This window comes from Bombina bombina, chromosome 6 (genome assembly GCF_027579735.1).
Source record: "Bombina bombina isolate aBomBom1 chromosome 6, aBomBom1.pri, whole genome shotgun sequence".
Taxonomy (NCBI): Eukaryota; Metazoa; Chordata; class Amphibia; order Anura; family Bombinatoridae; genus Bombina; species Bombina bombina.
The window spans coordinates 535,291,545-535,315,901 of record NC_069504.1 but is presented as its reverse complement, the minus strand read 5'-3'; positions in this window follow the sequence as shown (position 1 = coordinate 535,315,901).

Sequence of the window (24,357 nt, the reverse complement as noted above, 5' to 3'; positions counted from 1 at the left end):
GCGCCAAGTACATCAGGGACGCCCATAGCGATTACTTTGCAGGACATGGCTGCAATCATGAATAATACCCTGTCAGAGGTATTATCCAGATTGCCTGAATTGAGAGGCAAGCGCGATAGCTCTGGGGTTAGACGAGATACAGAGCGCGTAGATGCTGTAAGAGCCATGTCTGATACTGCGTCACAATATGCAGAACCTGAGGACGGAGAGCTCCAGTCTGTGGGTGACGTCTCTGATTCGGGGAGACCTGATTCAGAGATTTCTAATTTTAAATTTAAGCTTGAGAACCTCCGTGTATTGCTTGGGGAGGTATTAGCTGCTCTGAATGACTGTGACACAATTGCAGTGCCAGAGAAATTGTGTAGGCTGGATAAATACTATGCAATGCCGGTGAGTACTGATGTTTTTCCAATACCTAAAAGGCTTACAGAAATTATTAGTAAGGAGTGGGATAGGCCCGGTGTGCCCTTTTCCCCACCTCCTATATTTAGAAAAATGTTTCCAATAGATGCCACTGCACGGGACTTATGGCAGACTGTCCCTAAGGTGGAGGGAGCAGTTTCTACTTTAGCAAAGCGTGCCACTATCCCGGTTGAGGACAGTTGTGCTTTTTCAGATCCAATGGATAAAAAATTAGAGGGTTACCTTAAGAAAATGTTTATTCAACAAGGTTTTTATTTTACAGCCCCTTGCATGCATTGCGCCTGTCACTGCTGCGGCGGCATTCTGGTTTGAGGCCCTGGAAGAGGCCATCCATACAGCTCCATTGATGGAAATTGTTGACAAGCTTAGAACTCTTAAGCTAGCTAACTCATTTGTTTCTGATGCCATTGTTCATTTGACTAAACTAACGGCTAAGAATTCCGGATTCGCCATCCAGGCGCGTAGGGCGCTATGGCTCAAATCCTGGTCAGCTGATGTGACTTCAAAGTCTAAATTACTCAACATTCCTTTCAAGGGGCAGACCTTATTCGGGCCTGGTTTGAAAGAAATTATTGCTGACATTACTGGAGGCAAGGGTCATACCCTTCCTCAGGACAGGGCCAAATCAAAGGCCAAACAGTCTAATTTTCGTGCCTTTCGAAATTCCAAGGCAGGTGCAGCATCAACTTCCTCCACTTCAAGACAAGAGGGAACTTTTGCTCAATCTAAGCAGGCCTGGAAACCTCACCAGTCCTGGAACAAAGGCAAGCAGGCCAGAAAGCCTGCTGCTGCCTCTAAGACAGCATGAAGGAACGGCCCCCTATCCGGCGACGGATCTAGTAGGGGGCAGACTTTTTCTCTTCGCCCAGGCGTGGGCAAGAGATGTTCAGGATCCCTGGGCGTTGGAGATCATATCTCAGGGATATCTTCTGGACTTCAAAGCTTCCCCTCCACAAGTGAGATTTCATCTTTCAAGGTTATCTGTAAATCAGATAAAGAAAGAGGCATTCCTATGCTGTGTGCAAGACCTCCTAATAATGGGAGTGATCCATCCAGTTCCGCGGACGGAACAAGGACAGGGTTTTTATTCAAATCTGTTTGTGGTTCCCAAAAGAGAGGGAACCTTCAGACCAATTTTGGATCTAAAGATCTTAAACAAATTCCTCAGAGTTCCATCTTTCAAAATGGAAACTATTCGGACCATCCTACCCATGATCAAAGAGGGTCAGTACATGACCACAGTGGACTTAAAGGATGCCTACCTTCATATACCGATTCACAAAGATCATCATCGGTTCCTAAGGTTTGCCTTTCTAGACAGGCATTACCAATTTGTAGCTCTTCCCTTCGGGTTGGCTACAGCCCCGAGAATCTTTACGAAGGTTCTGGGCTCACTTCTGGCGGTTCTAAGACCGCGAGGCATAGCGGTGGCTCCGTATCTAGACAACATCCTGATACAGGCGTCAAGCTTTCAAATTGCCAAGTCTCATACAGAGATAGTTCTGGCATTTCTGAGATCGGTGGAAAGTGAACGAGGAAAAGAGTTCTCTATCCCCACTCACAAGAGTCTCATTCTTAGGGACTCTTATAGATTCTGTAGAGATGAAAATTTACCTGACGGAGTCCAGGTTATCAAAGCTTCTAAATGCTTGCCGTATTCTTCATTCCATTCCGCGCCCTTCGGTGGCTCAGTGTATGGAGGTGATCGGCTTAATGGTAGCGGCAATGGACATAGTGCCATTTGCGCGCCTACATCTCAGACCGCTGCAATTATGCATGCTAAGTCAGTGGAATGGGGATTACACAGATTTGTCCCCTCTGCTAAATCTGGATCAAGAGACCAGAGATTCTCTTCTCTGGTGGTTGTCTCGGGTCCACCTGTCCGAGGGTATGACCTTTCGCAGGCCAGATTGGACAATTGTAACAACAGATGCCAGCCTTCTAGGTTGGGGTGCAGTCTGGAACTCCCTGAAGGCACAGGGATCGTGGACTCAGGAGGAGAAACTCCTCCCAATAAATATTCTGGAGTTAAGAGCAATATTCAATGCTCTTCTGGCTTGGCCTCAGTTAGCAACACTGAGGTTCATCAGATTTCAGTCGGACAATATCACGACTGTGGCTTACATCAACCATCAAGGGGGAACCAGGAGTTCCCTAGCGATTTTAGAAGTCTCAAAAATAATTCGCTGGGCAGAGACTCACTCTTGCCACCTGTCAGCAATCCATATCCCAGGCGTGGAGAACTGGGAGGCGGATTTTCTAAGTCGTCAGACTTTTCACCCGGGGGAGTGGGAACTCCATCCGGAGGTGTTTGCTCAGTTGATTCATCGTTGGGGCATACCAGAGTTGGATCTCATGGCGTCTCGCAAGAACGCCAAGCTTCCTTGTTACGGATCCAGGTCCAGGGACCCAGAAGCGACGCTGATAGATGCTCTAGCAGCGCCTTGGTTCTTCAACCTGGCTTATGTGTTTCCACCGTTTCCTCTGCTCCCTCGACTGATTGCCAAAATCAAACAGGAGAGAGCATCGGTGATTCTAATAGCGCCTGCGTGGCCACGCAGGACCTGGTATGCAGACCTAGTGGACATGTCATCCTTTCCACCATGGACTCTGCCTCTAAGACAGGACCTTCTAATACAAGGTCCTTTCAATCATCCAAATCTAATTTCTCTGAGACTGACTGCATGGAGATTGAACGCTTGATTCTATCAAAGCGTGGCTTCTCCGAGTCAGTCATTGATACCTTAATACAGGCACGAAAGCCTGTTACCAGGAAAATCTATCACAAGATATGGCGTACATATCTTTACTGGTGTGAATCCAAGAATTACTCATGGAGTAAGGTTAGGATTCCTAGGATATTGTCCTTTCTCCAAGAGGGTTTGGACAAAGGATTATGAGCTAGTTCCTTAAAGGGACATATTTCTGCTCTGTCTATTCTTTTGCACAAGCGTCTGGCAGAAGTTCCAGACGTCCAGGCATTTTGTCAGGCTTTGGTTAGAATTAAGCCTGTGTTTAAACCTGTTGCTCCCCCATGGAGCTTACACTTGGTTCTTAAAGTTCTTCAAGGAGTTCCGTTTGAACCCCTTCATTCCATTGATATTAAGCTTTTATCTTGGAAAGTTCTGTTTTTGATGGCTATTTCCTCGGCTCGGAGAGTCTCTGAGCTATCTGCCTTACAATGTGATTCTCCTTATCTGATTTTTCATGCAGATAAGGTAGTTCTGCGTACCAAACCTGGGTTTTTACCTAAGGTGGTTTCTAACAAGAATATCAATCAAGAGATTGTTGTTCCATCATTGTGTCCTAATCCTTCTTCAAAGAAGGAACGTCTTTTACATAATCTGGACGTAGTCCGTGCCTTGAAGTTTTACTTACAAGCTACTAAAGATTTTCGTCAAACATCTTCCCTGTTTGTCGTTTATTCTGGACAGAGGAGAGGTCAAAAAGCTTCGGCCACCTCTCTTTCCTTTTGGCTTCGGAGTATTATACGCCTAGCCTATGATACTGCTGGACAGCAGCCCCCTGAAAGGATTACAGCTCATTCTACTAGAGCTGTGGCTTCCACCTGGGCCTTTAAAAATGAGGCCTCTGTTGAACAGATTTGCAAGGCCGCGACTTGGTCTTCGCTTCACACTTTTTCAAAATTTTACAAATTTGATACTTTTGCTTCTTCGGAGGCTGTTTTTGGGAGAAAGGTTCTTCAGGCAGTGGTTCCTTCCGCTTAATCCCTGCCTTGTCCCTCCCATCATCCATGTACTTTAGCTTTGGTATTGGTATCCCATAAGTAATGGATGATCCGTGGACTGGATACACTTAACAAGAGAAAACATAATTTATGCTTACCTGATAAATGTATTTCTCTTGTAGTGTATCCAGTCCACGGCCCGCCCTGTCCTTTTAAGGCAGGTCTAAATTTTAATTAAACTACAGTCACCACTGCACCCTATGGTTTCTCCTTTCTCTTTTTGTTTTCGGTCGAATGACTGGATATGACAGTTAGGGGAGGAGATATATAGCAGCTCTGCTGTAGGTGATCCTCTTGCAACTTCCTGTTGGGAAGGAGGATGGACGTCACTCTTCAGCACCCCGCTTGGGCTTGGATCAAGACATCGGAGGCTCTTCTGGATCGATCGGTGAACCTGGCATGGTGAAGACAAGGTAGGAAGATCTTCAGGGGCTTAGTGTTAGGTTTATTTAAGGGGGGTTTGGGTTAGATTAGGGGTATGTGGGTGGTGGGTTGTAATGTTGGGGGGGGGGGTATTGCATGTTTTTTTTTACAGGCAAAAGAGCTGAATTCTTAGGGTCATGCCCCACAAAAGGTCCTTTTAAGGGCTGGTAAGGTAAAAGAGCTTTGAACTTTTGTAATTTAGAATAGGGTAGGGCATTTTTTTTATTTTGGGGGTCTTTGTTATTTTATTAGGGGGCTTAGAGTAGGTGTAATTAGTTTAAAATTGTTGTAATTTTTTTCTAATGTTTGTAAATATTTTTTTATTTTTTGTAACTTAGTTCTTTTTTATTTTTTGTACTTTAGTTAGTTTATTTAATTGTATTTATTTGTAGGAATTGTATTTAATTTATTTATTGATAGTGTAGTGTTAGGTTTAATTGTAGATAATTGTAGGTATTTTATTTAATTTATTTATTGATAGTGTAGTGTTAGGTTTAATTGTAACTTAGGTTAGGATTTATTTTACAGGTAATTTTGTAATTATTTTAACTATTTTAGCTATTAAATAGTTCTTAACTATTTAATAGCTATTGTACCTGCACAGTAATAGTCACCTGCACACACAGATATCACCCTAAAATAGCTATAACTAAAAACAAACTAAAAACTACTTCCAAAACTATTCAGCTTTGATATTAATGAGTTTTTTTGGGTTCATTGAGAACATGGTTGTTGTTCAATAATAAAATTAATCCTCAAAAATACAACTTGCCTAAAAATTCTGCACTCCCTGTATATTAGGGTTTATTTTACAGGTAAGTATTTAGCTTTAAATAGGAATAATTTATTTAATAAGAGTTAATTTATTTTGTTAGATTTAAATTATATTTAATTTAGGAGGGTGTTAGGGTTAAAGTTAGACTTAGCTTTAGGGGTTAATAAATTTATTAGAGTAGCGGTGAGCTCCTGTCGGCAGATTAGGGGTTAATACTTGAAGTTAGGTGTCCACAATGTTAGGGAGGGCAGATTATGGGTTAATACTATTTATTATAGGGTTATTGAGGCGGGAGTGAGGCGGATTAGGGGTTAATACATTTATTATAGTAGCGCTCAGGTCCGGTCGGTAGATTAGGGGTTATAAAGTGTAGTTAGGTGGAGGCGACGTTGGGGGCGGCAGATTAGGGGTTAATAAATATAATATAGGGGTCGGCGATGTTAGGGCAGCAGATTAGGGGTACATAGGGATAATGTAGGTGGCGGGGTGTACGGAGCGGCAGATTAGGGGTTAAAAATAATATGCAGGGGTCAGCGATAGCGGGGGCGGCAGAATAGGGGTTAATAAGTGTAAGGTTAGGGGTGTTTAGACTCGGGGTACATGTTTGAGTGTTAGGTGCAGACGTAGGAAGTGTTTCCCCATAGCAAACAATGGGGCTGCGTTAGGAGCTGAACGCAGCTTTTTTTGCAGGTGTTAGGTTTTTTTTCAGCTCAAACAGCCCCATTGTTTTCTATGGGGGAATCGTGCACGAGCACGTTTTTGAAGCTGGCCGCATCCGTAAGCACAGCTGGTATCGAGAGTTGAAGTTGCTGTAAATATGCTCTACGCTCCTTTTTTGGAGCCTAACGCAGCCATTCTGTGAACTCTCAATACCAGCGGTATTTAAAAGGTGCGGCCAGAAAAAAGCACGCGTAGCTATCGCACCCCTTTGGCCGCAGAACTCTAAATCTAGGCGTAAGCCTTTTAGGAGTTAAATAATCTTTTTATATAATACCAGAATCTGAGCCTTGTGTAATTCTGAAGCTAATGAAACATTTTTAACCAATTTCAAACTATCATACATACTTTCAGTTAAAGCAGTTTCTCCATCTTGTAATTTCCAAAGTTTTATCAAATTATTGATATTAACTTCCTCGAGAGTTTCAATCAAAGAGCTATATATCAACGTAATTAATATTCTTTTTTCAGAAAAAAACTTTATAGATCCTACTTATTGGAGAGTCTTCCCAGATATTAGGATTTTTTCAATTGTATTCTCAATGTAACGTTTAACCTAAAAATAAGCTATTTTATCTTGTTCAGTAATATTATATGGATACTAAAGTTGTTCAAAAGAGATTATTTCTCTTGTTAAGTGTATCCAGTCCACGGATCATCCATTACTTATGGAATATATTCTCCTTCCCAACAGGAAGTTGCAAGAGTCCACCCACAGCAAAGCTGCTATATAGCTCCTCCCCTAACTGCCATATACAGTCATTCTCTTGCAAGCCTCAACATAGATAGGAGGTCGTGAGAGTCTGTGGTGATTTATACTTAGTTTATTCTTCAATCAAAAGTTAGTTATTTTTAAATGGCACCGGAGTGTGCTGTTTATCTCAGGCAGTATTTGAAAGAAGAATCTGCCTGCGTTTTTCTATGATCTTAGCAGACGTAACTGAGATCTATTTGCTGTTCTCACACATTCTGAGGAGTGAGGTACTTCAGAGGGGGAATGGCGTGCAGGTTTTCCTGCAGATAAGGTATGTGCAGTAAAATATTTTTCTAGGAATGGAATTGACTAAGAAAATACTGCTGATACCGAAGTAATGTAAGTAAAGCCTTAAATGCAGCGATAGCGACTGGTATCAGGCTTATTAATAGAGATACATACTCTTATAAAAATGTGTTTTAAAACGTTTGCTGGCATGTTTAATCGTTTTTTAACGTACATTGGTGATAACACTGTAATGTTGGTATAGCCTTAAATGCAGTAAAAGCGACTGGTATCAGGCTTATTAATAGAGATGCATACTCTTGTAAAAATGTGTTTTAAAACGTTTGCTGGCATGTTTAATCGTTTTTTAACATATGTTTGGTGATAAAACTTATTGGGGCCTAAGTTTTTTCCACATGGCTGGCTTAAATTTTGCATAGAAACAGTTAACTGAAGCTTCCCACTGTTGTAATAGGAGTGGGAGGGGCCTAATTTAGCGCTTCTTTTGCGCAGTTAAAATTACAAAATTAATTATCCAGATTCCCTCAGCAGTCCCATGAATACTACAGGACATTTCTAAAGGGCTAAAAAGACTTCCAAAATCGTTTATAGGGAAGGTAATCCACAGCTCTGCTGTGGCAGTTTTGTTGTGTCTGTTTTTAAAAACGTCTATGTCGTTTTTTTTATCTGTTTTTTGCATTAAGGGGTTAATCATCCATTTGCAAGTGGGTGCAATGCTCTGTTACCTTATTACATGTACTGTAAAAATTTCGTTTGTTTTACTGCCTTTTTTCACTGTTTTTCAAATTTTGACAAAATTTGTTTCTCTTAAAGGCACAGTAACGTTTTATATATTTGCTTGTTTACTTGATTTAAAGTGTTTTCCAAGCTTATTAGTCTCATTATTAGTCTGTTCTAACATGTCTGACATAGAGGAAGCTCTGTGTTCATTATGTTTTAAGGCCATGGTGGAACCCCATCTTAGAATGTGTACCAGATGTACTGATTTCATGTTAAACAATAAAGATCATTTTTTGTCTTTAAAAACATTATCACCAGAGGATTCTGTCGTAGGGGTAGTTATGCCGACTAACTCTCCCCACGTGTCAGACCTTTTGACTCCCGCTTTAGGGACTCCCGCTCAAATGGTGCCAAGTACATCAAGGGCACCCATAGCGTTTATTTTACCAGGGGATTCTGTCGAGGGGAAAGTTATGCCGATTAACTCTCCCCACGTGTCAGACCCTTCGACTCCCGCTTCAGGGACTCACGCTCAAATGGCGCCAAGTACATCAAGGGCGTCCATAGCGTTTATTTTACAAGACATGGCAAAGGTGGTGAATAATACTCTGGCAGCAGTATTAGTCAGACTACCTGAAATTAAAGGAAAGCAGATAGCTCTGGGGGTAGATACAGAGCATACAGACGCTTTAAGAACCATGTATGATACTACCTCACAATATGCTTAGTCTGTGGGTGATTTTTTTTTGACTCAGGGAAGATGATTTAACCTGATTCTGATATTTCTACATTTAAAATTTATGCTTGAGAACCTCCACTTGTTGCTCAGGGAGGCTTTGGCTGCTCTGAATGAATGTGTACAATCGCAGGGCCAGAGAAATTGTGTAGACTGGATAAATAATATGCAGTGCCGGTGTGTACTGATGTTTTTCCAATACCTAAAGAGGTTTACTAAAAATTTTTTTTAATAAGGAATGGGATAGACCAGGTGTGCCGTTCTCTTCCCCTCCTATTTTTTAGAAGAATGTTTTCTAATAGTTACCACCACGGGACTTCTGGCAGACAGTTCCTAAGGTGGAGAGAAGAGTTTCTACTCTAGCTAAGCGTACCACTACCTCTGGCGAGGACAGTTGTGCTTTTTAGATCCAATGGATAAAAAATGTTTATTCAACAGGGTTTTATCCTGCAGCCCCTTGCATACATTGCTTCTGTCACTGCTGCTGCGGCGTTCTGGCTTGAGTCTCTTGATGAGGCTTTACAGTTAGCGACTCCATTGGATGAATATATTTGACAAGCTTATGCTAGCCAATTCCTTTATTTTCTGATGCCTTTGTTCATTTGACTAGACTAACGGGTAAGAATTCTGTTTTTTACTATACTGGCGCGCAGAGCGCTATGGCTTATATCATGGTCAGCTGTCGTGACTTTAATAAATAAGCTACTTAACTTCCCTTCAAGGGGCAGACCCTATTCGGGCCTGGTTTGAAGGATATTATTGCTTATATCACTGGAGGAAAAGGTCATGCCCTTCCTCAGGATAGGAATCAAAAAAAGGTCTAATTTTCATGCCTTTTAAAACTTCAGGGCAGGTGTGGCATCCACTTCCTCTAAGGCAAAACAAGAGGGAATTTTTGCTCAGTCCAAGGCGGTCTGGAGACAATTGGACCTGGAACAAAGATAAGCAGGCCAAGGAGCCTGCTGCTGCCTCTAAGGCAGCATGAAGGAACGGACCCCTATCCGGTAACGGATCCTATAGGGGGCAGACTTTCATTCTTTGCCCGGGCGTGGGCAAGAGATGCCCAGGATCCCTAGGCATTGGAATTTATATCCCAGAGATATCTTCTGGATTTCAAAGATTCCCCCCCCAAAAAAGGGGAGATTTCACCTTTCACAATTATCTGCAAACCAGATAAAGAAGGATGCATTCTTACATTGTGTACGAGATCCATCCAGTTCCAAGAGAGGAACAGGGACAGAGTTTTTACTCAAATCTGTTTGTGGTTCCCAAGGTGAGGGAATCTTCAGACCTATTTTGGATCTAAAGAGCTTAAACAAATTCCTCAGAATTCCGTCATTTAAGATGGAAACTATTCGTACCATCTTAACTATGATCCAGGAGAGTCAATAGAGGACTACAATGGATTTGAAGGATGCTTATCCTCACATTGTGATGCATAAAGATCACCTTCGTTTTTCAGGTTTGCCTTTCTAGACAGGCATTACCAGTTTGTAGCTCTTTCCTTTGGGATATCTACAGCCCCAAGAATCTTTATGGAGGTTCTGGGGTCGCTTTGGCGGTCCTTAGGCCGCGGGGCATAGAAGTGGCCCCTTAGTTAGACGACATCCTGATACAGGCGTCAAACATCCAAATTGCCAAGTCTCATACGGACGTAGTACTGGCATTTCTGAGATCACATGGGTGGAAAGTGAACAAGGAAAGAGTTCTCTATCCCCAATCTCAAGGGTTTTCCTCCTAGGGACTCTGATAGATTCTGTAGAAATGAAAATTTACCTGACGGAGTCCAGGTTGTCAAAGTTTCTAAATTTCTGCCGTGTTTTTCATCCCATCCGCGCCCTTCAGTGGCTCAGTACATGAATGAAATCGGCTTAATAGGTAGCGGCAAGGGACATAGTACCGTTTGCACGTCTACATTTCAGACCGCTGCAACTATGCATGGTCAGTCAGAGAAACGGGGATTACACAGATTTGTCCCCCTGTTAAACCTGGACCAAGAGACCAGAGATTCTCTTCTCTGGTGACTATGTCGGGTCCATCTGTCCAAGGGTATGACCTTCCGCAGGTCAGATGGGACAATTGTTACAATAGATGCCAGCCTTTTAGGTTGGGATGCAGTCTGGAACTCCCTGAAGGCTCAGGGATAGTGGACTTAGGAGGAGACCCTCCTTCTAATAACTATTCTGGGAGCGATATTCCATGCTCTTCAGACTTGGCCTCAGTTAGCAACCCTGAGGTACATCATACTCAGTCGGACAATATACACGACTGTGGCTTACATCAGCCATCAAGGGGGAACAGAAGTTCCCTAGTGATGTTAGAAGTCTTACAATAATTCACTGGACAGAGACTCACTCTTGTCTATCAGCTATCCATATCCCAGGTGTTGAGAACTGGGAGGTGGATTTTCTAAGTCGTCAAACTTTTCTTCCGGGGGGGTGGGATTTCCTCCGGAGGTCAAGACCAAGCAGGAGAGGGCTTTGGTGTTTTTGACAGCGCCTGCGTAGCCACGCAGGACCTGGTATGCAGATCTGGTGGACATGTCATCCTTTCCATCACGGTCTCTGCTTCTGAGACAGGTCCCTCTACCTCAGGGTCCTTTCAACCATCTAAATAGAATCAATCTGAGATGGACTGCCTGGAGACTGAATGCTTGATGTTATCAAAGCATGGCTTCTCCGAGTCAGTCATTGATACCTTAAATACAGACATGAAAGCCTGTCTCTAGGAAAATTGAACATAGATATGGTGTAAATATCTGATTGTTATAAATCCAAGGGTTACTCATGGTGTAAAGCCTGGATTCCCAGGATATTATCTTTTCTCCAAGATGTTTTTGAGAAAAGGGTTGTCAGCTAATTCCTTAAAAGGGACAGATTTTTTCTCTGTCTATTTTTTTGCACCAGCGTCTGGCAGGTATTCTAGACCTTCAGGCATTTGGTCAGGCTTTGGTTAGATCCAAGCCTGTGTTTAAAACTGTTGCTCCACCATGGAGCTTAAACCTGGTTCTTAAGGCTCTTCAAGAAGTTCCGTTTGAACCTTTTTTGTTCCATAGATATCAATCTTTATCTTGGAAAGTTTCTTTTGGGTAGCTATTTCCTCCACTCGTAGAGTCTCCAAGTTATCTGTGTTACAATGTGATTCTCCTTATCTGGTCCTTCGTACGGATAAGGTAGTCCTGCGTACCAACCTGGGTTTTTTCCTACGGTGGTATCTAACAAGAACATCACTCAAGAGATAGTTGTTCCATGCTTGTATCCTAATCCTTCCTCAAAGAAGGAACGTCTATTACACAATATTGGACGTGGTTTGTGCTTTAAAGTTTTACTTACAAGTTACTACAGTTTTCATCAAACGTTCACCTTGTTTGTTGTCTATTCTGGACAGAGGAGAGGTCAAAAGACTTCAGCAGCCTCTCTGTCTTTTTGGTTAAAAAGCATAATTCATTTAGCTTATGAGACTGCTGGACAGCAGCCTCCTGAAGGGATTGCAGCTCATTCTACTAGAGCTGTGGTTTTCACTTGGGCCTTTTTTAAATGTGGCTTCTGTTGAACAGATTTACAAGACGGAGTCTTGGTCTGCGCTTCATACTTTTTCAAATTTAACAAATTTGATACCTTGCTTCTTCGGAGGCTATTTTTGGGAGAAAGGTTTTTTTTACAGGCAGTGGTAACTTCCGTTTAAGTACCTGCCTTGTCCCTCCCATCAACCGTGTACTTTAGCTTTGGTATTGGTATTCCATAAGTAATGGATGATCCGTGGACTGGATACACTTAACAAGAGAAAACATAATTTATGCTTACCTGATAAATTTATTTCTCTTGTAGTGTATCCAGTCCACGGCCCGCCCTGTCACTTTAAGGCAGGTAATTTTTTCATTTGAACTACAGTCACCACTGCACCCTATGGTTTTTCCTTTCTCTGCATGTTTTCGGTCGAATGACTGAATATGGCAGTTAGGGGAGGAGCTATATAGCAGCTTTGCTGTGAGTGGACTCTTGCAACTTCCTGTTGGGAAGGAGAATATATTCCATAAGTAATGGATGATCCGTGGACTGGATACACTACAAGAGAAATAAATTTATCAGGTAAGCATAAATTATGTTTTTTCTTTCCCCTTTATTAAAGGGATATGAAACAAAAAATGTTTCTTTCATGATTCAGAGCATGTGGTTTTAAACAACGTTCTAATTTCCATTGTTTTCTTGGTATCTTTTGTTGAAAAGCATGGACGTATATTTAGGAGCTGGCCCATTTCAGAAGCCCTATATGGCAGCAGTTGTGCAAGAATGTTATGCATTTGCAAGAGCACCAAAAGGACAGCACTATTTACTGCTATCTAGTGCTCCAGATGCCTACATAGGTATCTCTTCTACATAGAATATCATAGGAATGAAGCACATTTGATAATAGAAATAAATTGGAAACTTTTTTTAAATGACATCCTCTGTCTGAATCACAAAAGAAAATGTCTGGGTTTCATATCCTTTAAAAAAAAATCCCTATGTTCCTAAGGCCAATCTTTTTCCCATCTGTTGTATACGTCAAATTTATCTCCTGGTGGAAAATCTAAATTGTAATTTATTCATTTTGGGTAGTTTTAAAGTGGAGATTTGAGAAACAATAGCATTAGCGCCCTCTTCTGTTTGGCTTTCAGAAGACATATTTAAAGAATTATCCTTGTCAGATTTTTAACTTTAGCAGGCATCGTTGTCTATGTCCTATACTTTTCCATTAGGGGAAAAGAGAGAAAAAAAGTCTTTATAGTATTTTAGCAGAAGAGAAGAGTCATATATAAATCTCTCGCTATTGCCACTTTCTTATTATAATATGATTTTATATTCACTATTGCTTTCTTCCCACCATAGTCTCTAAACAAAAGACTTTGCTTTAAAAGAACAATATAGCAATGTCTTATGACAAAATTCCAAAAGATATAGAGAGTAAAAAAAACACAGACCCTAAATGATGATTTTCTTCTTTATACTCCTACTTTCTACCTGGATTTCAACCTTGATGCCCTCCGTGACTGCTCCAGCACTGTCTGTTTTGGCCAGAAAATCTCGATGACTATGCCACAGTGGGAAGGCCTATTCAGCGTTTTTTGAACGCTAGTTTATTTCTCGGACCTCACAGCTCTTGTGAGCACACACACAGCAGTACAGCCCGACCACCGGATGCCCAGGAGTCCTTCCTAAGGTAGTTTCTATGGAAAATACCAATAAAGAAATTGTTGTTCCTTAATTGTGTCCATATCCTGTTAACTCTAAGGAGCAGCTATTACATCATTTTGATTTAGTCAGAGCTTTGAAAATCTCCAAGGTACTAAAGATTTCAGACAAACTTTTAGTTTGTTTGTTCACTACTCAGGAACTCCTAAGGGGCAGAAAGCTACTAAGGTAGCATTGGCCTTTTGGCTCAAATTAGTGATTCCCAAGGCTTACTTGGTGTCAGGAAAGTTGCCCCCTAAGCGTATCACAGCTCTTTCTACAAGGATTTTGTGAAAAAAAAAAATAATATATACATCTTTGGAGTAGCTATGGGCAAAGCTGCAACATTGTCTTCTGGTATATTCTTGTATAAGAGGCGCTGGACCCAGGGATATACCAAAATTTCCGAATCTCCTTCGGGTACTATGCAATACCACTTCAAGGGGTCTGTATCTCAAATGAAATTGGAATGGTCAGCTATACTGATGAGTATTTGGTTAGCTGTCTAACGCTCATATTCCTCTAATTTGCAGATAAAATCTCTTGCAATTCTTTGAAGTTAGTAAAAATGGTAACAACTGATTTTTATGATATGATATACTTTGTGAGATTTAGAAGTGGCAATCTAAACTCAAAATTTCCTCAGTAGCCATTTTATTACATTTAAACTTTTCACTTTTTTTGTATTTTATTTTGTATGTAGCTATGTATTTAGGATTGTGATTTTACAAATTTGGATTATGCTTTCCAAAATAGGGTCAACTTTATGTACTTATGTGTATCTTGTACAAGATTACATGGGCATTAACTCACTGAATTCTATAAGAAAAAGGGTGGGAAACTGGAAGTCCCAGAGATAGGCCTTTAGAAATTCTTACGCCTAGATTTAGAGTTTTGTCGGTAAAGACCCGCGGTGCTAATGCTCCTTTTTTTTCCAGCGCACCCTTAAGACAACGCTGGTATTTAGAGTTGTCTGAATGGCTGCGTTATGCTCAACGCTCCCTTTTCTGAGGCTAATTTAGCTCCACTTCAACCCTCAATACCAGCGTTGCCTACGGTAGCGGTAAGCTGGAAAATCGTGCTCGTGCACAATATCCCCATAGGAAACAATGGGGCTGAGCTGGCTGAAAAAAAACTGCAAAAAAGCAGCGTTCAGCTCCTAACGCAGCCCCCTTGTTTCCTATGTGGAAACACTCTCTAAATCTACACCTAACACCCTAACATTAACCCTGAGTCTAAACACCCCTAACCTTACACTTATTAACCCCTAATCTGCCGCCCCTGCTATCGCTGACACCTACATTATATTATTAACCCCTAATCTGCCGCTCCGGACACCGCCGCAACCTACATTATAGCTATGAACCCCTAATCTACTGTCCCTTACATCGCCGACACCTATATTATATTTATTAACCCCCTAATCCTGCCCCCCCCTAACGTCACCGCCACCTACCTACACTTATTAACCCCTAATCTGCCGACCGGACCTCGCCGCCACTATAATAAATGTATTAACCACTAAACCGCCGCACTCCCGCCTCACAAACACTATAATAAATTTTATTAACCCCTAATCTGCCCTCCCTAACATCGCCGCCACCTAACTACAATTATTAACCCCTAATCTGTCGCCCCAACGTCGCCGCTACTATAATAAAGTTATTAACCCCTAAACCTAAGTCTAACCCCAACCCTAACACCCCCCTAACATAATATAATTTAAATTAATCTAAATAAATTTACTATAATTAAATAAATTATTCCTATTTAAAACTAAATACTTACCTATAAAATAAACCCTAATATAGCTACAATATAACTAATAGTTACATTGTAGCTATTTTAGGATTTATATTTATTTTACAGGCAACTTTGTATTTATTTTAACTAGGTACAATAGCTATTAAATAGTAATAACTATTTAATAGCTACCTAGTTAAAATAATTACAAAATTACCTGTAAAATAAATCCTAACCTAAGTTACAAATACACCCAACACTACACTATCAATAAATTTATTAAATAAATTACCTACAATTAGCTAAACTAAAATACAATTAAATAAACTAATCTATAATACAAAAAAAACAAAACACTAAATGACACAAAATAAAAAAAAATTACAAGAAGTTTAAACTAATTACACCTAATCTAAGCCCCCTAATAAAATAAAAAAGCCCCCCAAAATAATAAAATGCCATACCCTATTCTAAATTACAAAGTAATCAGCTCTTTTTACCAGCCCTTAAAAGGGCTTTTTGCGGGGCATTGCCCCAAAGTAATCAGCTCTTTTACCTGTAAATAAAAATACAACCCCCCCCAACATTAAAACCCACCACCCAAATACCCCTACTCTAACCCACCCAAACCCCCCTTAAATAAATCTAACACTAACCCCCTGAAGATCTCCCTACCTTGAGTCATCTTCACCCAGCCGAGCCGAATTCTTCATCCAAGCGGAGCAAGAAGAGGTCCTCCATCCGGTAGAAGTCTTCATCCAAGCGGGGTCTTCTATCTTCATCCATCCGGAGCGGAGCGGAACCATCTTTCATACAGCCGATGCGGAGCCATCCTCTTCAACCGACGGACTAACGACGAATGACGGTTCCTTTAAGGGACGTCATCCAAGATGGCGTCCCTCGAATTCTGATTGGCTGATAGGATTCTATCAGCCAATCGGAATTAAGGTAAGAACAATCTGATTGGCTGATTCAATCAGCCAATCAGATTGAAGTTCAATCCGATTGGCTGATCCAATCAGCCAATCGGATTGACCTTGCATTCTATTGGCTGTTCCAACTATTTAATAGCTATTGTACCTAGTTAAAATAAATACAAAGTTGCCTGTAAAATAAATATAAATCCTAAAATAGCTACAATGTAACTGTAAATCTAGGCGATAGGGAAGAGAGACGGTAACTGTAGAACACCTGGCGCTAATATAAAGGCTCAGCTTGCATCGATTTCAAATTAATCTGAAATTTCCACTTAAGTTCTGTTTTATTTTACAACAGAGAAATGTAATTTGTAAAAGAAACAGAGAAATATACAAATTATGATCATAATTTGTTAAAGTAACAGAAACTTTCAAAACATTATCAGAATTTATAAAATCTCTGCTGGATCTAAAGCTAAATGTATTAAAATATAAAGTGCAAAGCTTAAAGAGACAGTAAACCTAAAAAATAATGTTATATAATTTTGCACATAGTGCAGAATTATATAACATTATATTAGTCTTATCTTTATAAAACCTTATATTCCCTTTGATTTTTAAAAAAAGAAATACTGTTTTTCAGACCCGCTCTCTGTGCTCTTCTGAGCGGGTCTGTTTTTATAACACAGCGCATCGGGCCAGCTGTCTAGTCATAGCCCGGCCCGACCGCGCCATTATACTCAGTGCAGCTCGCTCCTGCTGTCAGACAGAGCAGGAGCGAGCTGCACTGAGTATGATGATTGGCAGCTGGCCCGATGCGCTGTGTTATAAAAACAGACCCGCTCAGAAGAGCACAGAGAGCAGGTCTGAAAAACAGTCATTTTTAAAAAAAAAAATCAAAGGGAATATTAGGTTTTATAAAGATAAGGCTAATATAATGTTATATAATTCTGCACTATGTATGAATTTTTCATGACAGAACAGACTCCATGTTGTTTTCTTGTTTTAAGCTTAACCAGGGCTCAGCTATTATTACATTGAATTTTGTTTTCCTCAGTCTTGCTGACTGAGAAGTTTCATATCAATATGTTTTCCATTATTCAAGGTAGTTTACTTGCTTAGACCCCAGCTAGTCGCTTATTTCTGTAAATAAGTGCAGTTTATAACCTTGATTGTAGTTTAGGAATGTTAGGGTAAACATAAATATAATAAGTATTTTTCTAATATTTTTACCCTATATGCGAGAGCCATCTACTGTTAGAACAATAATATTTCATCTAATTAATTTTATGTTAATTAATGATTAAAATATTATAATTAATGACTCCTCCTAGATGAGAGAATGGGAATATATAGGGTCTAGCCCAATGGGAGGGGGTCGTTTTTCCTGGGTTTTTGAACTGGTCACATAATTTATGGAGTTGGTAATTTGCTAATCAACTACAGAGGTCCGAGATTATTGGATTATAACTGCTGAGACGAGTTTAGCCTATTCGGACAGACCTACGACCTGACAGTTTGATTCCTGTCTGCAAAAGGGGGAATTTATTTACTTTGGTGATGTATGAAAGAAAGTCACTTTAGATGTTAATATCATTAAGATTTACATTTTACATTTATGTAAAATACCTTTTCCTATTTAATCAGGTAAATTAATTAATTGTTTTATAGCTTTGTATTTTCTTTATAAAAATTCCTACCACCTGGTCTTAATTGTCGACAATAACACCGGGTGAATCAGGAATTAGGATAGTTTATCATCTGACGGTTTGTCATAATTATTAATCTACCTGATTCTCCGCAATTACCTTAGAGGGTTTATAATGAAAAATTTGGTTCCTATCATCATGCCAATGTTTGTGTTATTTTGAAAATATGACTTAATCATCTTTATAGTTTAATATCTGTATTATTCTGTTTTCCTTGCTATTTGGAGTTATGTTATCGCGTTAGTTATTATTATAGAACTATAGTTTATATCTCTGTAATATTTGATTGCTTAAGTTTCTATTAAATGCTAATTATTAATAACAAAATACTTTAATAAAGCTATTTTTTGTTATTCATCTGGTGTCGGTATAATTAATAGACTAATAGCAACTAAAAGGATTCAGATTTGTTTGTTACCTTTCATAACTTATAGAAAAATGTGTTATTTAAAATTGCACCATTTCACATAATATACTTTTATAGATAAAGGTAATATTCATAACAACTTTAAATCTAATAATACTGAAAGGAAACCAATCACGTGTAAAGTAATATAAAATACAAAGGACAAAGTAAGTGTAACAAAACTCTCATATCATGCAATGCTATATATCACTGGGCTTGTCTCTCCTTCACATACAAAAAAGAAAGAGTGTTGGAGAGTTATTTTCTTTGAGCATTCAGTGAGTTCAATGCTATAGTGTACAATAGTGATATTCTGTATCAAATGAAAAAGTAGTGATGAAAAGCCAAATCTTTACTCATGCAAATCTGAGCACTGAAAATTGATCAAACTAAAGTGCACATCTGAAATTGTATTTTGAAGCTGTCAGAACTCTTTTCAAGATAAAATTACATTTATTAAAATGCAGATTCTGTTTACCACTCAAACTCTGATCAGCATTTATAACAGTGTTCCGTGAATTAGCTCCGCCCCCTCCTCATTATTGCACACGTGTTTGCATACCTCCTTTTCTCTTGTTAAGTGTAGTCAGTCCACGGGTCATCCATTACTTATGGGATTATATCTCTTCCCCAATAGGAAGTTGCAAGAGGTTCACCCAAGCAGATCTGCTATATAGCTCCTCCTCTCACATGTCATATCCAGTCATTCTCTTGCAAGCTAACTAAAGATAGGTTGTTGTGAGAGGTCTGTGGTGTTTTTAAACTTAGTTTATTTCTTCAATCAAAAGTTTGTTATTTTAAATGGCACCGGAGTGTGCTGTTTGTTTCTCAGGCAGCATTAGAAGAAGAATCTGCCTGCGTTTTCTATGATCTTAGCAGACGTAACTAAGATCCACTGGCTGTTCTCGCACATTCTGAGGAGTGAGGTAACTTCAGAAAAGGGGAATAGCATGCAGGCCCCCCCTGCAAACGAGGTATGTGCAGTAAATTATTTTTCTAAGCAATGGAATTGACTGAGAAATTACTGCTGATACCAATGTAATGTAAGTACAGCCTTAAATGCAGTGGTAGCGACTGGTATTAGGCTGAGGAGTGTGTGTACACTGAAGTATTTTTCTAGGGAATGGAATTTGACTCAGAAAATACTGTTAATACTGAAGAAATGTGTGAGCCTTAACTGCAGTAAAAGCGACTGGTAGCAGGCTTATTAATAACACTTCATAACTTTTAAAATGTATGTTCAAAACGTTTACTGGCATGTTAATCGTTTTTTGTGAGGTACTTGGTGATAAAATTTATTGGGGCATGATTTTTACCACATGGCTAACTTTTGTTTCTGCATAGAAACAGTTAACTGAGCTTCCCCACTGTGTAATATGAGTGGGAGGGGCCTATTTTAGCGCTTTTTTTGAGCAGTAAAAATTCAGTCACAATCTTCCTACTTCATCCTCCATGATCCAGGACGTCTCTAGAGAGCTCAGGGGTCTTCAAAATTCATTTTGAGGGAGGTAATCAGTCACAGCAGACCTGTGACAGTGTGTTTGACTGTGATAAAAACGTTAATTATTAAATTGTTATCCGTTTTTGGGTATTAAGGGGTTAATCATCCATTTGCTGGTGGGTGCAATCCTTTGCTAACTTAATACATTTACTGTGAACATTTGGTTGCTATAACTAATTTGGTTCATTGTTATTTCAACTGTGACAGCTTTTTGTGCTTCTTAAAGGCACAGTAGCGTTTTTTATATTGCTTGTAAATTTATTTGAAAAGTATTTTCCAAGCTTGCTAGTCTCATTGCTAGTCTGTTTAAACATGTCTGACACAGATGAATCTGTTTGTTCACTATGTATGAAGGCCAATGTGGAGCCCCATAGAAAATTGTGTACTAAATGCATTGATGTAACTTTGAATAAAAGTCAGTCTTTACATGCAAAGAAAACAGAATTTATGTTTACCTGATAAATTACTTTCTCCAACGGTGTGTCCGGTCCACGGCGTCATCCTTACTTGTGGGATATTCTCTTCCCCAACAGGAAATGGCAAAGAGCCCAGCAAAGCTGGTCACATGATCCCTCCTAGGCTCCGCCTACCCCAGTCATTCGACCGACGTTAAGGAGGAATATTTGCATAGGAGAAACCATATGATACCGTGGTGACTGTAGTTAAAGAAAATAAATTATCAGACCTGATTAAAAAACCAGGGCGGGCCGTGGACCGGACACACCGTTGGAGAAAGTAATTTATCAGGTAAACATAAATTCTGTTTTCTCCAACATAGGTGTGTCCGGTCCACGGCGTCATCCTTACTTGTGGGAACCAATACCAAAGCTTTAGGACACGGATGAAGGGAGGGAGCAAATCAGGTCACCTAAATGGAAGGCACCACGGCTTGCAAAACCTTTCTCCCAAAAATAGCCTCAGAAGAAGCAAAAGTATCAAACTTGTAAAATTTGGTAAAAGTGTGCAGTGAAGACCAAGTCGCTGCCCTACATATCTGATCAACAGAAGCCTCGTTCTTGAAGGCCCATGTGGAAGCCACAGCCCTAGTGGAATGAGCTGTGATTCTTTCAGGAGGCCGCCGTCCGGCAGTCTCGTAAGCCAATCTGATGATGCTTTTAATCCAAAAAGAGAGAGAGGTAGAAGTTGCTTTTTGACCTCTCCTTTTACCAGAATAAACAACAAACAAGGAAGATGTTTGTCTAAAATCCTTTGTAGCATCTAAATAGAATTTTAGAGCGCGAACAACATCCAAATTGTGCAAAAAACGTTCCTTCTTCGAAACTGGTTTCGGACACAAAGAAGGCACGACTATCTCCTGGTTAATGTTTTTGTTAGAAACAACTTTTGGAAGAAAACCAGGTTTAGTACGTAAAACCACCTTATCTGCATGGAACACCAGATAAGGAGGAGAACACTGCAGAGCAGATAATTCTGAAACTCTTCTAGCAGAAGAAATTGCAACCAAAAACAAAACTTTCCAAGATAATAACTTAATATCAACGGAATGTAAGGGTTCAAACGGAACCCCCTGAAGAACTGAAAGAACTAAGTTGAGACTCCAAGGAGGAGTCAAAGGTTTGTAAACAGGCTTGATTCTAACCAGAGCCTGAACAAAGGCTTGAACATCTGGCACAGCTGCCAGTTTTTTGTGAAGTAACACCGACAAGGCAGAAATCTGTCCCTTCAAGGAACTTGCAGATAATCCTTTCTCCAATCCTTCTTGAAGAAAGGATAGAATCTTAGGAATCTTTACCTTGTCCCAAGGGAATCCTTTAGATTCACACCAACAGATATATTTTTTCCATATTTTGTGGTAAATTTTTCTAGTTACAGGCTTTCTGGCCTGAACAAGAGTATCAATAACAGAATCTGAGAACCCTCGTTTTGATAAGATCAAGCGTTCAATCTCCAAGCAGTCAGCTGGAGTGAGACCAGATTCGGATGTTCGAACGGACCTTGAACAAGAAGGTCTCGTCTCAAAGGTAGCTTCCATGGTGGAGCCGATGACATATTCACCAGATCTGCATACCAAGTCCTGCGTGGCCACGCAGGAGCTATCAAGATCACCGACGCCCTCTCCTGATTGATCCTGGCTACCAGCCTGGGGATGAGAGGAAACGGCGGGAATACATAAGCTAGTTTGAAGGTCCAAGGTGCTACTAGTGCATCTACTAGAGTCGCCTTGGGATCCCTGGATCTGGACCCGTAGCAAGGAACCTTGAAGTTCTGCCGAGAGGCCATCAGATCCATGTCTGAAATGCCCCACAGTTGAGTAATTTGGGCAAAGATTTCCGGATGGAGTTCCCACTCCCCCGGATGTAATGTCTGACGACTCAGAAAATCCGCTTCCCAATTTTCCACTCCTGGGATGTGGATTGCAGACAGGTGGCAGGAGTGAGTCTCCGCCCATTGAATGATTTTGGTCACTTCTTCCATCGCCAGGGAACTCCTTGTTCCCCCCTGATGGTTGATGTACGCAACAGTCGTCATGTTGTCTGATTGAAACCGTATGAACTTGGCCTTTGCTAGCTGAGGCCAAGCCTTGAGAGCATTGAATATCGCTCTCAGTTCCAGAATATTTATCGGTAGAAGAGATTCTTCCCGAGACCAAAGACCCTGAGCTTTCAGGGATCCCCAGACCGCGCCCCAGCCCATCAGACTGGCGTCGGTCGTGACAATGACCCACTCTGGTCTGCGGAAGGTCATCCCTTGTGACAGGTTGTCCAGGGACAGCCACCAACGGAGTGAGTCTCTGGTCCTCTGATTTACTTGTATCTTTGGAGACAAGTCTGTATAGTCCCCATTCCACTGACTGAGCATGCACAGTTGTAATGGTCTTAGATGAATGCGCGCAAAAGGAACTATGTCCATTGCCGCTACCATCAAACCTATTACTTCCATGCACTGCGCTATGGAAGGAAGAGGAACGGAATGAAGTGTTTGACAAGAGTTTAGAAGTTTTGTTTTTCTGGCCTCTGTCAGAGAAATCCTCATTTCTAAGGAGTCTATTATTGTTCCCAAGAAGGGAACCCTCGTCGACGGAGATAGAGAACTCTTTTCCACGTTCACTTTCCATCCGTGAGATCTGAGAAAGGCCAGGACTATGTCCGTGTGAGCCTTTGCTTGAGGAAGGGACGACGCTTGAATCAGAATGTCGTCCAAGTAAGGTACTACTGCAATGCCCCTTGGTCTTAGCACCGCTAGAAGGGACCCTAGTACCTTTGTGAAAATCCTTGGAGCAGTGGCTAATCCGAAAGGAAGCGCCACGAACTGGTAATGCTTGTCCAGGAATGCGAACCTTAGGAACCGATGATGTTCCTTGTGGATAGGAATATGTAGATACGCATCCTTTAAATCCACCGTGGTCATGAATTGACCTTCCTGGATGGAAGGAAGAATTGTTCGAATGGTTTCCATTTTGAACGATGGAACCTTGAGAAACTTGTATAAGATCTTGAGATCTAAGATTGGTCTGAACGTTCCCTCTTTTTTGGGAACTATGAACAGATTGGAGTAGAACCCCATCCCTTGTTCTCCTAATGGAACAGGATGAATCACTCCCATTTTTAACAGGTCTTCTACACAATGTAAGAATGCCTGTCTCTTTATGTGGTCTGAAGACAATTGAGACCTGTGGAACCTCCCCCTTGGGGGAAGCCCCTTGAATTCCAGAACATAACCTTGGGAGACTATTTCTAGTGCCCAAGGATCCAGAACATCTCTTGCCCAAGCCTGAGCGAAGAGAGAGAGTCTGCCCCCCACCAGATCCGGTCCCGGATCGGGGGCCAACATTTCATGCTGTCTTGGTAGCAGTGGCAGGTTTCTTGGTCTGCTTTCCCTTGCTCCAGCCTTGCATTGGTCTCCAGGCTGGCTTGGCTTGAGAAGTATTACCCTCTTGCTTAGAGGACGTAGCACTTGGGGCTGGTCCGTTTCTACGAAAGGGACGAAAATTAGGTTTATTTTTGGCCTTGAAAGACCTATCCTGAGGAAGGGCGTGGCCCTTACCCCCAGTGATATCAGAGATAATCTCTTTCAAGTCAGGGCCAAACAGCGTTTTCCCCTTGAAAGGAATGTTAAGGAGTTTGTTCTTGGAAGACGCATCCGCTGACCAAGATTTCAACCAAAGCGCTCTACGCGCCACAATAGCAAACCCAGAATTCTTCGCCGCTAACCTAGCCAATTGCAAAGTGGCGTCTAGGGTGAAAGAATTAGCCAATTTGAGAGTACGGATTCTGTCCATAATCTCCTCATAAGGAGGAGAATCACTATCGATCGCCTTTACTAGCTCATCGAACCAGAAACACGCGGCTGTAGTGACAGGGACAATGC